The 16,011-nt window shown below is 48.8% G+C and overlaps 1 long non-coding RNA gene across 1 annotated transcript; it reads left to right on the top strand.

Annotated features, from left to right (window-relative positions):
- Nucleotides 1–15,109: 15,109 nt before the first annotated feature.
- Nucleotides 15,110–15,928, top strand: LOC114153769 (uncharacterized). The gene is made up of 2 exons (XR_003597406.1): nt 15,110–15,328; nt 15,875–15,928. It is a non-coding gene; the product is annotated as an uncharacterized LOC114153769 (long non-coding RNA).
- The last annotated feature ends 83 nt before the right edge of the window (nt 15,929–16,011 follow it).

The following is a 16,011-nucleotide window of genomic DNA, read 5'->3' as shown; positions in this document are numbered from 1 at the left end:
CAGGGCAAAATGTTCTCCACCATTTTCATAACACAGTCTTTGATAAATGTATCTTCAGTAAAAGGTTTGCCATGTTTAGCTATTAACATTAACTTCGTAGCTGCTTTGGTGGTATTTTCTTTTGACTCACAGGCCCGCGTGAAGAATCGCTGTTGTGATGCCAGTGCAGCTTGGAGCTGCTTCACTTTTTCAGCACGGTCACTTCCTGTTAGCTTGTTGTATGTGTTAGCATGTTTAGTCTGGTAGTGTCTCTTTACGTTGAAATCCTTAAACAAGGCAACCGTCTCATTACAAATTAGACAAGCACAATTGCCTTGATTTTCAGTGAAGAAGTATTATAATTCCCATCTCTCTTGAAAGCGGCGGCCCTCACTGTCAACTTGTTTTCTTTGCAGTGGCCATGGCAGAAATGAGCGGAGAGCGGTTCGCACGGAGGCAGAGACTGATAGTATTAAAGTGGTGCTGCCACCATTTGGTGAAAGGAGGAATTACAGTTTCAAGTTTTATGATTTATTTATTCTGTTTGACAGTGCAGGCGGGCCATAAATAATACATTATAAGACCGAAGCTGCGGGCCGTATGAAATCTGACCGCGGGCCGTGATTGGCCCTCGGGCCGGACTTTGGACATGCCTGGCTTAGAACAAAGGAGATGGGTAAGCCAGGCTGTGCTTGTGAATGATACATGGGGCAACTCTAGGAACTTAACTACCAAAGAAAACTCTGCAGCATCAAGTCATGCTGTATACCGAGTGTTTACACAAATGCTAGTGATAAAATTTGCATTTCCTCGCCTCTCTAATGGTACAGCTTGTGATGTCATTCAAACCGTCACCAGAAGACTCTAAACACAGCATTTCCTGGCCCTTCCTCTGAGGAAGACAGGCCCTTCCTCTGCCTGTCTTCCAGTTCTCCATTCTTCCCACATTCACTCAGTATTTGACCTGCCACACCAGACAATAAAATGCTGGACTTATTATATATCGACACCAAGGAGACCTCCTCTGGGGGGCCTCAGCTCAGAATCTGGTATATCTCCTGACTGTGTATAAACCCCTTGTATACAGACAATTCAGAAGACTCTGAAGCAAAGTATTCTCTTTGCTTCAGAAGACTCACATACTCCCTCCAATATCACTCCCTATCCCTTTCAGGCTCCTCCATGGGCTGCCACCTTATCGTGGTGGAGGGGTTTGAGTGCCCCAATGATCCTAGGAGCTATGCTGTCTGGGGCTTCATGCCCCTGGTAGGGTCACCCAAGGCAGACAGGTCCTAGGTGAGGGACCAGACAAAGTGCAGCCCGAAGACCCCAATGATGAGTAAAAACATTGGACTTGGTGTTCCCTCGCCCGGACGCGGGTCACCGGGGCCCCACTCTGGAGCCAGGCCTGGAGGGGGGGCACGATGGCGAGCGTCTGGTGGCCGGGCTTTTACCCATGGAGCCCGGCCGGGCTCAGCCCGAAGAGGAAACATGGACCCCCCTCCCATGGGCCCACCACCCGTGGGAGAGGCCACAGGGGTCGGGTGCACTGTGTGATGGGTGGCGGCCAAGGGAGGGGACCCTGGCGGTCCGATCCTCGGTTGCAGAAACTGGCTCTTGGGACGTGGAATGTCACCTCTCTGGTGGGGAAGGAGCCGGAGCTAGTGCGTGAGGTCGAGAGGTTCCGGCTAGAAATAGTCGGTCTCACCTCGACGCATGGCTCTGGTTTTGGAACCAGTCTCCTTGAGAGGGGCTGGACATACTTCCACTCTGGAGTTGCCCAGGGAGAGAGACGTCGGGCAGGAGTGGGCATACTTGTTGCTCCCCATCTCGGCGCCTGTACGTTGGGGTTTACCCCGGTGAACGAGAGGGTAGCATCCCTCCGCCTACGGGTGGGGGGACGGGTTCTGACTGTCGTTTGTGCTTACGGGCCGAACGACAGTTCAGATTACCCACCCTTTTTGGAGTCCTTAGAGGGGGTACTGGAGAGTGCTCCTCCTGGGGACTCCCTTGTTCTGCTGGGGGACTTCAACGCTCACGTGGGCAACGACAGTGAGACCTGGAGAGGCGTGGTTGGGAGGAACGGCCCACCCGACCTGAACTCGAGCGGTGTTCTGTTGCTGGACTTCTGTGCTCGCCATGGATTGTCCATAACGAACACCATGTTCAAGCATAAGGGTGTCCATATGTGCACTTGGCACCAGGACACCCTAGGCCGCAGTTCGATGATCGACTTTGTCATCGTTTCATCGGATCTGCGGCCGTATGTCTTGGACACTCGGGTGAAGAGAGGTGCGGAGCTGTCCACTGACCACTACCTGGTGGTGAGTTGGCTCCGGTGGTGGGGGCGAAAGCCGGTCAGACCTGGCAGGCCCAAACGTGTTGTGAGGGTCTGCTGGGAACGTCTGGCGGAATCCCCTGTGAGACGGAGCTTTAACTCCCATCTCCGGCAAAGCTTCGAACACGTCCCGGGGGAGGTGGGGGACATGGAGTCTGAGTGGACCGTGTTCCGTGCCTCCATTGTCGAGGCGGCCGGTCGGAGCTGTGGCCGCAAGGTTGTCGGTGCCTGTCGCGGCGGCAACCCTCGAACCCGTTGGTGGACACCTTCGGTGAGGGATGCCGTCAGGCTGAAGAAGGAGTCCTATCGGGCCTTTTTGGCCTGTGGGACTCCGGAAGCAGCTGATGGGTACCGGTGGGCGAAGCGGCATGCGGCTCGGGCGGTTGCTGAGGCAAAAACTCGGGCGTGGGAGGAGTTTGGAGAGGCCATGGAGAAAGACTTCCGCACGGCTTCGAGGCGATTCTGGTCCACCATCCGGCGTCTCGGGGGGGGAAGCGGTGCAGCACCAACACTGTTTATAGTGGGGATGGTGTGCTGCTGACCTCTACTCGGGACGTTGTGGGCCGGTGGGCAGAGTACTTCGAAGACCTCCTCAATCCCACCAACATGCCTTCCACTGAGGAAGCGGAGCCTGGGGACTCTGGGTTGGGCTCTCCAATCTCTGGGGGCGAGGTCGCCGAGGTGGTTAAAAAGCTCCTCGGTGGCAAGGCCCCGGGGGTGGATGAGATCCGCCCGGAGTTCCTTAAGGCTCTGGATGTTGTAGGGTTGTGTTGGTTGACGCGACTCTGCAATATCGCATGGACATCGGGGGCAGTTCCCCTGGATTGGCAGACTGGGGTGGTGGTCCCCCTGTTCAAAAAGGGGGACCGGAGGGTGTGCTCCAATTATAGAGGGGTCACACTCTTAAGCCTCCCTGGCAAGGTCTATTCAGGGGTCCTGGAGAGGAGGGTCCGTCGGATAGTCGAACCTCGGATCCAGGAAGAGCAGTGTGGTTTTCGTCCTGGTCGTGGAACACTGGACCAGCTTTACACCCTCGGCAGGGTCCTGGAGGGTGCATGGGAGTTCGCCCAACCAGTCTACATGTGTTTTGTGGACTTGGAGAAGGCGTTCGACCGTGTCCCTCGGGGAGCCCTGTGGGGGGTTCTCCGGGAGTATGGGGTACCGGGCCGTTTGATACGGGCTGTCAGGTCCCTGTATGACCGGTGTCAGAGTCTGGTCCGCATTGCCGGCAGTAAGTCGGGCTCGTTTCCGGTGAGAGTTGGACTCCGCCAGGGCTGCCCTTTGTCACCGATTCTGTTCATCACTTTCATGGACAGAATTTCTAGGCGCAGCCAAGGTGTTGAGGGGATCCGATTTGGTGGCCTTGGGATCTCATCTCTGCTTTTCGCAGACGATGTGGTCCTTTTGGCTTCATCAGATCGTGATCTGCAGCTCTCGCTGGATCGGTTCGCAGCCGAGTGTGAAGCGTCCGGGATGGGGATCAGTGCCTCCAAATCCGAGGCCATGGTCTTGAGCCGGAAAAGGGTAGAGTGCCTTCTCCGGGTCAGGGGGGGTGTCCTGCCCCAAGTGGAGGAGTTTAAGTATCTCGGGATCTTGTTCACGAATGGGGGAAGAAGGGAGCGGGAGATCGACAGGCGGATTGGCGCAGTGTCTGCTGTCAAGCGGGCGCTGTACCGGTCCGTCGTGGTGAAGAGAGAGCTGAGCCAAAAAGCGAAGCTCTCGATTTACCGGTCGATCTACGTTCCCACCCTCATCTATGGTCATGAGCTTTGGGTCATGACCGAAAGAACGAGATCGCGGATACAAGCGGCCGAAATGGGTTTTCTCCGTAGGGTGGCTGGGCTCTCCCTTAGAGATAGGGTGAGAAGCTCAGTCATCCGGGAGGGACTCAGAGTAGAGCCGCTGCTCCTTCACATCGAGAGAAGCCAGTTGAGGTGGCTTGGGCATCTGGTCAGGATGCCTCCTGGACGCCTCCCTGGTGAGGTGTTCAGGGCACGTCCCACCGGGAGGAGGCCCCGTGGAAGACCCAGGACACGCTGGAGGGACTATGTCTCTCGGCTGGCCTGGGAACGCCTCGGGATTCCCCCGGAGGAGCTAGAAGAAGTGGCTGGGGAGAGGGAAGTCTGGGCCTCCCTTCTGAAGCTGCTACCCCCGCGACCCGACCTCGGATAAGCGGAAGAAGATGGATGGATGGATGGATGGATGGATGGATGGATGGATGGATATTCCTAGAACCAGACTGAAAAGCAGAGGAGACCGGGCATTCACTGTCACTGCTCTTAATCTGTGGAACAACTTGCCTTTTAACATTAGATCTGCCCACAGTCTGGAACACTTTAAATCACTCTTTAAAACTCATTTTTATTCTTTAGCTTTTCCATAAGGCATGACATTGTAATTTACTTGACCTGTCTGTTTCAATTTGTGTTTTATTCTTATGAGTTTTATGAATACTGTACAGCCCTTGGGTGCAGCTAATATCTGTTTTTAAAGTGCTTTATAAATACAACTGACATTGACATATTAACCCTCCTACAGTCCTAAGAGGGGTTGAGTGGATCCTGAAGGAGATATTTCCTCTGTGCGCTTTTACAAGGTTTACAGCACAACTTTGTTTTATACTTAAAACAAAATTGGATATCACAGAAAACTGAAACATGTCATTTTGACTTCACATTCTGGGGAGCATGCTATGTTGATAAAGGCCTGAAATATTTCTTAGTGTAACTCTGTTATTTATCTGTCTACACTATTGCTATCACCATAAAGGATAGAATAATAGTAAAATAAATGCACACCAAGCTATAAATAAATAAAATTTAAAATTGTGAATAATTTTAGGAAAATAACTTATGAATGTAGCCATAGTCAGTGGATGAATTATAGGACACTGGTTAGGAAAACAAGTGGATTGACTTTGTATGTAATAGAAGAATCTGAAAAGGAATTGAATCAACTAACCAGCTTGAAAGTGCTAGGGAGGTCATCATTGACAATTGACCTGCAGTTACATGAGGCTTTTTGCTTCTCGGGTTGAAAAAGCTGGAAGTAACTGTATGGTCCTATTTTGAACCACTTAGTGCATGAAATGTTTTTCCATCTCTGATGCAAATACTTGGAAGTGTCTTCCATCAGGAATCTTCTGCTAGATTTTACAGAGCAGCTTGCAAGATGATCATGCTTAAAGTTACAATTGGCCTCTGATACATCACATGTTCAGATGCTACAAGTGATATTATTTACAAATACTATAATAGTGATGAGGTTGACATGAGAATTAACCAAGACATTGGGTTGGAATATAATACATTGGACAGAGCCTTGAGAAACTATACTATAGAATCGAATAGTTTCATGCAGTTTCACAGCATATATGTATAAGTACACCCATATTTGCATTAATATAGCCAGTGTTTTGAGCAAATATAATCTGTGTTAGTGAATTATTTTGAAAATATGGATGCTGTGCTTGTACAGTTTCCTGTTGGAGCGGTATGATCTTTGAAACTTGTTTCAGTGTCGAGCAAAGATAGAATCAGTTCTAATTTTGGCGGATGTCTCTGTGGAAGTGTAAATGCTCTCATTGATTAAAATGAGTGTGTATTTACTGCAGAGCAAATCTGGATGCAGTATAAATTAGAGGGAAGTTGAAGTGACAAAAAAGTTTTTCTCTCTTTAAAGAACAGATTTATTATATTTATCTTGCATATTTATTCTAATTTTTTCAATTACACATTGTTTTTTAAAATTTAAATGATATTACCATGAGCTAGTTTAATGCTTCAGTTTGTAATATATAGCACAGTTCAAACTGGGCTACACACATATTGAACAGGAACTTTTGTCTGTTGTATTTCAGGTATGTTGATGAACTGAATTAAATAATCAGATTTAGATACTCACTGGACCCGTGTCTCCTCAGTCTTTTTCAGCTCGGCATCTCTTTTCAGCACAGACATAATGGTCTTCTGCTCCTCCTCTGTCAGAAAACCCAAGTCGATCATGGTCTCTGCTGTCACTTAATGCACCGTCCTGCGTGAAGTTATCCACTTCAGTTTGACTCAGGTGGTTGGACCTTCCACATAAATCATGTTATGACATTGAAACATAAGCCAATCGTATCAGGCCATCTACAACAATTCTTTGAAGAACCTTGGGTTATAATAATATTGAATATTAATATTGAATGTAATAATCATGTTTCTGGACTGTGAAGGGAAGTTAGATACTCGATGCACAAAGATTCTGGGCTGAAATTCAAACCCAAGACTTCCTTTTTTAACCTTTTCTTAGCTTTGACTAAAGCAAAGTATCAATTATTTTAACAACTCTTGTAGAGAGCCACAGTCAGCTCGGCACAGTCAGCTCGGCACAGCCAGCTCGGCACAGTCAGCTCGGCACAGCCAACTCGACACAGTCAGCTCGGCACAGCCAGCTGGGAACAGCCAACTCGACACAGTCAGCTCGGCACAGCCAGCTGGGAACAGCCAGCTCGGCACAGCCAGCTCGGCACAGCCACCTCGGCACAGCCAGCTCGGCACAGCCAACTCGACACAGTCAGCTCGGCACAGTCAGCTCGACACAGCCAACTCGACACAGTCAGCTCGGCACAGCCAGCTGGGAACAGCCAGCTCGGCACAGCCAGCTCGGCACAGCCAGCTCGGCACAGTCAGCTCGGCACAGCCAGCTGGGAACAGCCAGCTCGGCACAGTCAGCTCGGCACAGCCAGCTGGGAACAGCCAGCTCGGCACAGCCAGCTCGGCACAGTCAGCTCGGCACAGCCAGCTCGGCACAGTCAGCTCGGCACAGCCAGCTGGGAACAGCCAGCTCGGAACAGCCAGCTCGGCACAGTCAGCTCGGCACAGCCAGCTCGGCACAGCCAGCTCGGCACAGTCAGCTCGGCACAGTCAGCTCGGCACAGTCAGCTCGGCACAGTCAGCTCGGCACAGTCAGGTCGGCACAGCCAGCTCGGCACAGCCAGCTGGGAACAGCCAGCTCGGCACAGCCAGCTCGGCACAGCCAGCTCGGCACAGCCAGCTCGGCACAGTCAGCTCGGCACAGCCAGCTGGGAACAGCCAGCTCGGAACAGCCAGCTCGGCACAGCCAGCTGGGAACAGCCAGCTCGGCACAGCCAGCTGGGAACAGCCAGCTGTGAACAGTCAGCTCGGCACAGTCAGCTCGGCACAGTCAGCTCGGCACAGCCAGCTGGGAACAGCCAGCTCGGCACAGCCAGCTCGGCACAGCCAGCTCGGCACAGTCAGCTCGGCACAGCCAGCTGGGAACAGCCAGCTGGGAACAGTCAGCTCGGCACAGTCAGCTCGGCACAGCCAGCTGGGAACAGCCAGCTCGGCACAGCCAGCTCGGCACAGCCAGCTCGGCACAGTCAGCTCGGCACAGCCAGCTCGGCACAGCCAGCTCGGCACAGTCAGCTCGGCACAGCCAGCTGGGAACAGCCAGCTCGGAACAGCCAGCTCGGCACAGCCAGCTGGGAACAGCCAGCTCGGCACAGCCAGCTGGGAACAGCCAGCTGTGAACAGTCAGCTCGGCACAGTCAGCTCGGCACAGTCAGCTCGGCACAGCCAGCTGGGAACAGCCAGCTCGGCACAGCCAGCTCGGCACAGCCAGCTCGGCACAGTCAGCTCGGCACAGCCAGCTGGGAACAGCCAGCTGGGAACAGTCAGCTCGGCACAGTCAGCTCGGCACAGCCAGCTGGGAACAGCCAGCTCGGCACAGCCAGCTCGGCACAGCCAGCTCGGCACAGTCAGCTCGGCACAGCCAGCTGGGAACAGCCAGCTCGGCACAGCCAGCTGGGAACAGCCAGCTGTGAACAGTCAGCTCGGCACAGCCAGCTGGGAACAGCCAGCTGGGAACAGTCACTGGTAGCTCAGGAACCAGAGACCCAGCTGAGCAGCTAGGATCAGTTACATCATTCTAATGTCCAAGTTCTGACTTCCAAAGTAAAGCAACTTCACTGGTACTTTTTTGAAATATTTTTTGTCAGTACCAGCTGACTCTTGCTCTGTTAATGTTGCACAGCAACATTAAAAATTAAATAATTTCTTTGCCAAAATTTTCTTTAAAAACATCCACAGTAACACACTCATCAAGAATGATTACACATTTGCTTCCTTATTTATAGTAAGTGTTGTACACACACTGTTCAGATGTGATGCACCAAGGGATGCATCTCTGTTTGTATTGTAAGTAAGTAAACATTTATAAGTTCTACAAATTACCCTTATTTTAAAAATGGGTAAAAGTACTTTTTCAAAAGGTGGAACTAGTGCTATTTAGCTGCAGTGCTGCTATGGTCTTGCAGAGCAAGCATCATATTTAAGCTTACATGTGCAGTGGTGTGAGGCAAGTTGTAAACAACCCTGCATAGCATATTAAAAAACAGAAGCACAACAATACTTTGTAAAAAAAAAAAAAGGAATGTGGCACATCCAGTTCCTAAAGTGTGAAAGCCTGGTTGGGAAAAATGGCAGTCAGTTTTAAAAATAGTAGTCCTTTCCTTGTTTTAATTGTAAGACGTCCCGGAGAGATCAGAATATTCATCTTCAGCTCTAAAGAAATTAGGTTTGTTCATTACTCTAACAGCACATTGGAAAAGCCACATTGGAGATACCACTCTCCATTATTAGTGTAGCTACTGTTTTGTAAGTTGCCCAGACTTTAAAGATAAGTAATCAAAAACAATTTAAATGTATAGAAGTACTATTTTGTAACCTTTCCGAATGCAACCTCAGCTACGGTTAATCCCAGTTAATCACCAGCATTTCTTTGGTCTTTGTTAGAGAACTTTGTGCTCTATAACTTAAATTATTCTTGTGGATTTTAGCATCAATACTTGTTTGTACAACAAGCAAGTGGTGAATAACAGCAAAATTAACAATTAGCTGTTCGGAATAAAACACCACCACATCTGACAGCTTTAATAACTACTAACTATTAACAAGAGATGCACCTTCTAAACAAATTATTACTTTCATACAGCCCAAGTTATTATAGGTTTAATTAGAACAATGCTTTTGAAATATCAGATTTGTAATGTGCGATGTTGCATAGTTTTCTTTTGATAGTGATGGAGTGGAACAACTAGTACTTTTTTCATATCTGAATGTCTAAAAAAGTTCAACTATTGCTTCTTTTGCAAATGAACATTTCTTAAACTTTCTGTTCTAAAAAATTAAAAGGGACATTATAAAACCACAACGAATTTCACCATACAAATTTAATATGAGAAAACAAAGAACTTACCTTCCTCAGAATCCTTAGTATGTGAAAAGTGAACTATACTTGGCAGCTGTAGGTGGGAGGAGCTGCATGAACAATCTCAGAATGACTGGAAGGACTGCAGCCACATTCTTTCTTTGCACAATGGTGCAGAATTTCACTTTTATCTTTGCTACACATATCCTCATTCCCTGGAGTCATTGGTGTTTAATCATAACAAGAACTAGATCGAAGTCTATCAAAACTGAATTCACTCATGTTGTCACTCATTACAGACTCCCAATATAACCTGATTGTCTTTCAGCCATCATTTTTGAATAAGGTTTTGTGTAAGTTTTTAAATATAATAATTACTTCCACTGATATTAGTTGTGCAATATACACAGCCTGCCAACAACCAACTTTAGCAATAAAAGAACCACTTATTATTCTCCACCTCTGTAAACTTTTTCCATCAACTGTAATATAATATAGAACTATAGCTTGCACTCCAACAACAGGTATACATGTTTCAAAACCTGACCCTCAGAAACATGATGTGTGCTATTACTTGTGTTAATAGTTTTGAATTGGCATGGTGATGTAATTTCAATCTGGAGAGACTCACACAGAGAAAAGCAGCAGTTAGAAAGTTATATTGACCCGAAGTTCTTTGGCACTCGGACACCAGCAGAAGACGCGCGTGCTAAGAATCGCCATGAGCTTGGATGATCGGCTCGGGGCGAAGCCGGGCCCAGACACTGGTGGTGGAGTGGAGCCTGGAGAAGAAGGAGCCTGGAAGATACCTGGAAGGAGGAGGGTGGAGACGGGGAGGAGGTGGGTCGAAGCGCGGCTGAAGCAGGTGGATCTGTGGTTGTTTGGCCTTTTGAAGGAGCTCTTGCGTGGTGATTGGCTTGGAGCGGAGAGACAGTCTGGTGCTGGTTGGCTGAGGCAGAGGCGTGGTAATTGATGCTGCCGGTAGGCTGAAGAGAGTCTCCCAGCTTGAATTTACATCTATAGACTACATTTCAATCTGCAGAGACTCACTCAGAGAAAAGAAGCAGTTAGAAAGTTTTATTGACCCGAAGTTCTTTGGTGCTCGGACACTGGCAGAAGACATGCGTGCTGAGAATTGCCGTGAGCTAAAAGAGGGTGCGGGGCCGAGGCCTGACTAGGGCCTGCAGTCTGATGGGGCCTCGTTAGGCACAACTGCGTTGGCCGGGGCCTGCAGGCTCATCGAGCCTTGTTAGGCACGGCTGTTGGACAAGTGCCTGCAGGCTGATGGGACCTGCGAGGCTGATGGCCGGCCAGCCAATGGGGCCGGCGCAGCTGTCCATTTAGACAGAAAGGAGTTAGAATTGCTGAAACACTCCACCACCAGTCAGTTATTATAGATACTTACCCATCACCTGAGAGCGATGAGAATGGGGCCGTCGGGTCTGAGAAAGAGAATACCAGAGGATAATGCTGCTGACGACCAGTGGCTGGTTTGATGAGAGGGAGTTATGACTGAACCTAGAGGGGCAGTCCAGGTTGCCCGTGATCTACATATGGGGCCTGGAAATGGCCAAAGGGAATGCACATAAATCTTGGATTTCTAAGAAATTTCAGGACCAGGCAGAGCTGTGGAGACTTCAGGAGAGAGGAACATAGGCATTGAGAGCCAAGCTCGCTGACTTAAGAGCCTGGCTTGAGAGTGTTATAGGTGCAGGACCTGCAATGTCTCTGAGTATTCTGAAACTAATTTACTAGAATGGTATGGTGAGATAAGCTACATTAGGTGATTGACTTAAATGCTGTTTTTACCCATTGTTCATCAAGGAAAGGACATTTTTATTTATATAGCACATTTCTGGCAACAAGGCAGTTCATAGAGCTTTGGAAGAAAGTACGGAACCTAAAGAAAGGCAAAAGTAAAGTCCTAAGCTAAGTATTGATTCCCCAAAGAAGTCCATAGTTCTTAAACTAATAGGGGATAGAGAATGTTGCCATTGAAGTGCCAGGGAGCTGAAGGTGGAGATGATTGAACAAATAGTGAAGTTAGGACCCTGTCAAGTTTCCGAGCTGAACAGAGACGAGCGTGATTTCATGGAATGCCGAGCACCTAGATAATAGGGACCTTCATCTGTCCTGCAAACCCCCCAAAAATGATTATTCGGAAAACGCAGAAAGAGGGGTAGGATAAGTCAGGATTCTTGCCAAAGTGGAAAACTGGCGCACGGTGAGACCGTGAGTCGACGTCAGGGGCTGGTGTTTTGTTGGGATGCCAAATGACCGGCACAAACGGATGGTTGCAACTGACAGAAAGGGATTACCGAGAACACTTTTAGGTAATCAGCCACGTGATGGAGAAGTTAGATCTTCGTAAGCCTTATTGCCAGCGACGGTCCGACTTGGCAGTAAGCGGTTGATCAGGGAACAGGAACAGTTTTATACCAGTGTGCTTTGTAGTTGGCTGCAACTAGCTCCAGCAGTAATTACACATAGAAACCACGACAATCATGAGGAACCATTCATTTATCAGAAAAAGAGTTGGCTGGTTTTATCTTGTCGCGTGTGCCGAACTGACGGCTTGTGTAGATGACGTGGACCTCCTTAAGGCGCACGTCTGCGTACTCACTGCATATATGCCTCCTTAATACGAGGAAAGGAAGTTGTCAGGGCGAGCAGCATTGCGAACTATGAATGACCTGAAAAGATGTTAAGAGTTGAGTTCGGATCGCTGTGCAGGTAAGAGCTGACTGTCAGATGGCGGAGGTTGACACGGGAGACTGGAAAATATGCGGAAGAGGGACGATCGGCTGGCTGCAATGAGGCTGTGGAATTAGAGAGAGCCAGCGAGCGGCTTCTGATGATGATCAGAACTGATCAGATGATGTTCTGAGAAAGGTGCAACATTGAGCCAACTGTGGTGGGCTGGGTACTGTCCTCCCCACTTTGCGCACCAGGTGGTGCGCAAAGTGGGGAGGTGCGGCCACCTCCCCACTTTGGGAGGTGCGGCCAGAAGCGCCGCACCTTCTGGCCAGAAGGCCGCACAGCGGCCAGAAGCGCACAGCGGATTGATGGGCGGGCCGCTGCTAAAATGCATGTATGTCTGTTTTTCCCGCTGTATGTCAGCTGCCTGAGTGGCTTGTGTTCCTGATTTGCTCATCTGAGATTGTCAAACCATCTTACATTCAGTGGCTGGGATTACGGTTGGTTTTGTATGCTGTACCTGCGTTTCTCCGGCACTGTTGCTCTGCTGATGTTACCGGCTGTGGCTGAAGGTTGTTGCGGCGTGCGGCTTCCACCTGGTTCTCACCTGCTGATCCGCACCGTCCCTGGGAAGGCTACGTCTCGGCTCCTGGGTACTAGGATCTACCTGCTGGATCCACAGTTAAGGGGTTTTTCTCTTTCAGGCACCTGATTGACTGCACCATTTTGGAGCTGCAGTGCTCTGGACGCTCTGCCGTCTATTTGTGTGGTTGGGCTGCTTGACCTATTGCAGATGGCAGGTTGTTGAGTGGGCAAGGCATGCCTCCTCTGACTGTGTTAAAAGGAATGTGAAACTGGACAAGGACGGCTGATCCATTGAATGATTTTTTTTCTGTAGAAAAGAGGAAATTGTTCATAAAAGATTGCATACAACTTTGTTTGTGTTCAGTTGCATTTTATGTATAACTTTAAAAAGAATCCCCTCTACTGGTAACACTTAAAGAAAAATGGTGCCGCGATTAAGAGACAAGTGGGCACGAGGGCGGAATGAGCTAAGAGGCAAATTGGGATTCCTGACAGAATTTGGAGCGATCCAAAGCGATGGAGGGAAGAGAGGGCTACGGTGGCCTGGGTGGGGGAATACCAAAATGAAGCTGACAAAGAGCGTCCGCCATTAGAAAGGCGGAGCAGGTGAGACTTAGATCAGCTTAAAACCCGGCTCTGTGAACCGCACAATATGAGTTAAACTTGACCCTGAAGATGGCGAGACTGACCGGCAACGGGAGGCGAGATAGACATGAGTTAAAGGTACTGGTGCGCTGACCGTGACATCATGCGAATCGAAGATGAATGAGTCAGGAGCGGGTACGTCTTACGACCCCCGATGGGCGCAGTCAGGTTGCCGGTTGATGAGGCTGAAGAGCCGCCTGCGAGCCGAGATACACGGAAGTGAGCGAAGCGGTCTGATGGCGGCATTCTCCCGGAGATGAACTGGGAGAGACGATCCAGCAACGGATCGAGTTCAGGATGAGGCAAGAGCAGGAAGAGCTGATGTGCATCGGTGGAGCCGGCGGATCGTGGAGACGACCCGTGCTTGGCTGCAGGGGGCAGCTGCCAAACGATGGTGAGCAGGAGCGGGCAACCAGGCGGATGGCAGAGAACGCCTGCGACATGAATGAGGGAAGGACGGAAGATTTCCAGCTTTGCCGCCGCCGATGGAGGCCGAAGAAAGGCGTGATGGGGTGGTTAGATCGGTGAGGAAGAGATGGAAGTCAACAGGAGCGCAGCCGGCAGGCGAGGGACATCCCTGGATTTGGGCCTTGAAAGAGGGGAAGGACGATCGGAGGGTGCGGATTAGGGACGGAAGGACCGGGATCGCTGACGGAGGGGAGGCAGCTGGAACTAGCTGACTGAATGTCGGAGAGGTAGGAAAAGCACACACGTAAACTCGAAGCGCGGCTGAAGCAGGTGGATCTTCTTCTTCTTCTTGGATTTATTGGCGGTTGGCAACAAACTTTTAGCAGCATTACCGCTGAAGCAGGTGGATCTGTGGTTGTTTGGCCTTTTGAAGGAGCTCTTGCGTGGTGATTGGCTGGAGCGGAGCGACAGTCTGGTGCTGGTTGGCTGAGGCGGAGGCGTGGTAATTAATGCTTCCGGTAGGCTGAAGAGAGTCTCCCAGCTTGAATTTATGTCTATAGACTACATTAACAAACAAAAAAAGATCATTGCCTTCCTTTGAAATTTTGCTCAAAAATATTATCGCTTACAGCAGAGTCCGGGGTTTCTCTCCTTTCCTTGGATTCCCACTATGAATCCAAACAAAGGGCCAATCAGCGAACAGAAGAAAAAGTCGTAAATGGTGAAGTCGATTTTATGCTCTGCTTTAGAATTGTAGACTGCCTATAGTGTTAGCAATGGCAGCGTGGAAAGCAAACAAAGCTGTTCAGTTCGTGTTGGCCATGCATCCAAATATTGACAGTCATCTCGGTCAGCTCGGCTCTCGTCTCTTTGCAGCGGAAGACGGTTGTTTACAACACAGGCAGCTTCAAGCTGGCAGCAACATAGCTGCAAACATTAGTGATTATGTAAAATGTAAAACTTTTCAACACAATCCACGCCTACAAGAAGCAATCAGTTCTCAATAGCCGAAAGTCCAGATCTTCTGTTCAGAGAAAATAAAGTAGGACAATCGGCTGGTTTTTACCAGTCTATTTTTAAGGCCTCACTGTACATGATTCTTTATCCAGAAAATAGGGCTGAAACAATTCCTCGAATAATTTCGGTACCTCAAATACTAAAAATCCATAAGGAAAATTGTCTCCTCCGAACTTTGTTAAATATATTGCAATAAATTCTTTGCAATCTTGAAATTGGCCCTCTGTCTCTGTATAAAAGGCGCTGACATTTCTGTATTTTATTTTGTAATGTTGGTTTAGAGAGTATCCTAGGAAGTGACGTAAGTCGGAGTTTAGTGCTGTGCTCTGCTCATGGGAGCAATTTAATATACTTCCGGGTCAGTTTGCTGCGTTCTCAGCATGTGAGACCGCATTCATGTTGTAGTGTTGAGAAGTGATGCTCCGAGTGTTAAGTTGATGACGGAAAGTAAATAACCGCATTTAGCGTGCTGTTTGTTTACGCTAGATTCAGTTTGTTATATGTTTAAATATATATGTTTAAACTACGGGAGAACAGGTATGCGATGTTGTGGGGCGTTCTGAGCGCTGGGAACTCAGTTGAGCCTGCTCAGCATTCATAGGTTTACCTTAAATCTTATTATTTGTAATTGCATTTCGGCCAGCAACTGTTATTGCTTTCAATTGAGTTATTGCGGCAGATATAGTAATTAAAGGCATGCGCTGCCAGTTGCCGCCGTTGTGTAGGGATTTTATCTGGCCACATGATGGCGCCAAAGTGCCTCTTATGTTAAATCGAGCCAAAGGGCTGTCTGTGCTCGTGTCTTTTTTCACCGAAGTTGCGCCTAATGATGTAACCTTTACGTGAATTGAGTTATTTGTGTATGTTTTGGATTTACATGCAAATGTGGATGGTTGAGTTTATTTCTTATTAGATATTTTGTTTGAGTTTGTATTAGTGGAACCTCTATTCCTGTAATACATTAGCCTAATGGCAATTTATTTGTTATTACAGACTGCTGGCAACACTGAGCATCACTACGAATAAACCAGTTCGCATCTAAGTCAAGTCTGATCTCATGTCCTCCTTCCTGTATCCTGACCGATACACCATCCTGTTTGCTGCAAATAACCTAAGAACCTAACCTAATT

This window comes from Xiphophorus couchianus, chromosome 11 (genome assembly GCF_001444195.1).
Source record: "Xiphophorus couchianus chromosome 11, X_couchianus-1.0, whole genome shotgun sequence".
Classification (NCBI taxonomy): Eukaryota; Metazoa; Chordata; class Actinopteri; order Cyprinodontiformes; family Poeciliidae; genus Xiphophorus; species Xiphophorus couchianus.
This window is presented reverse-complemented; position numbering and strand designations above follow the sequence as displayed.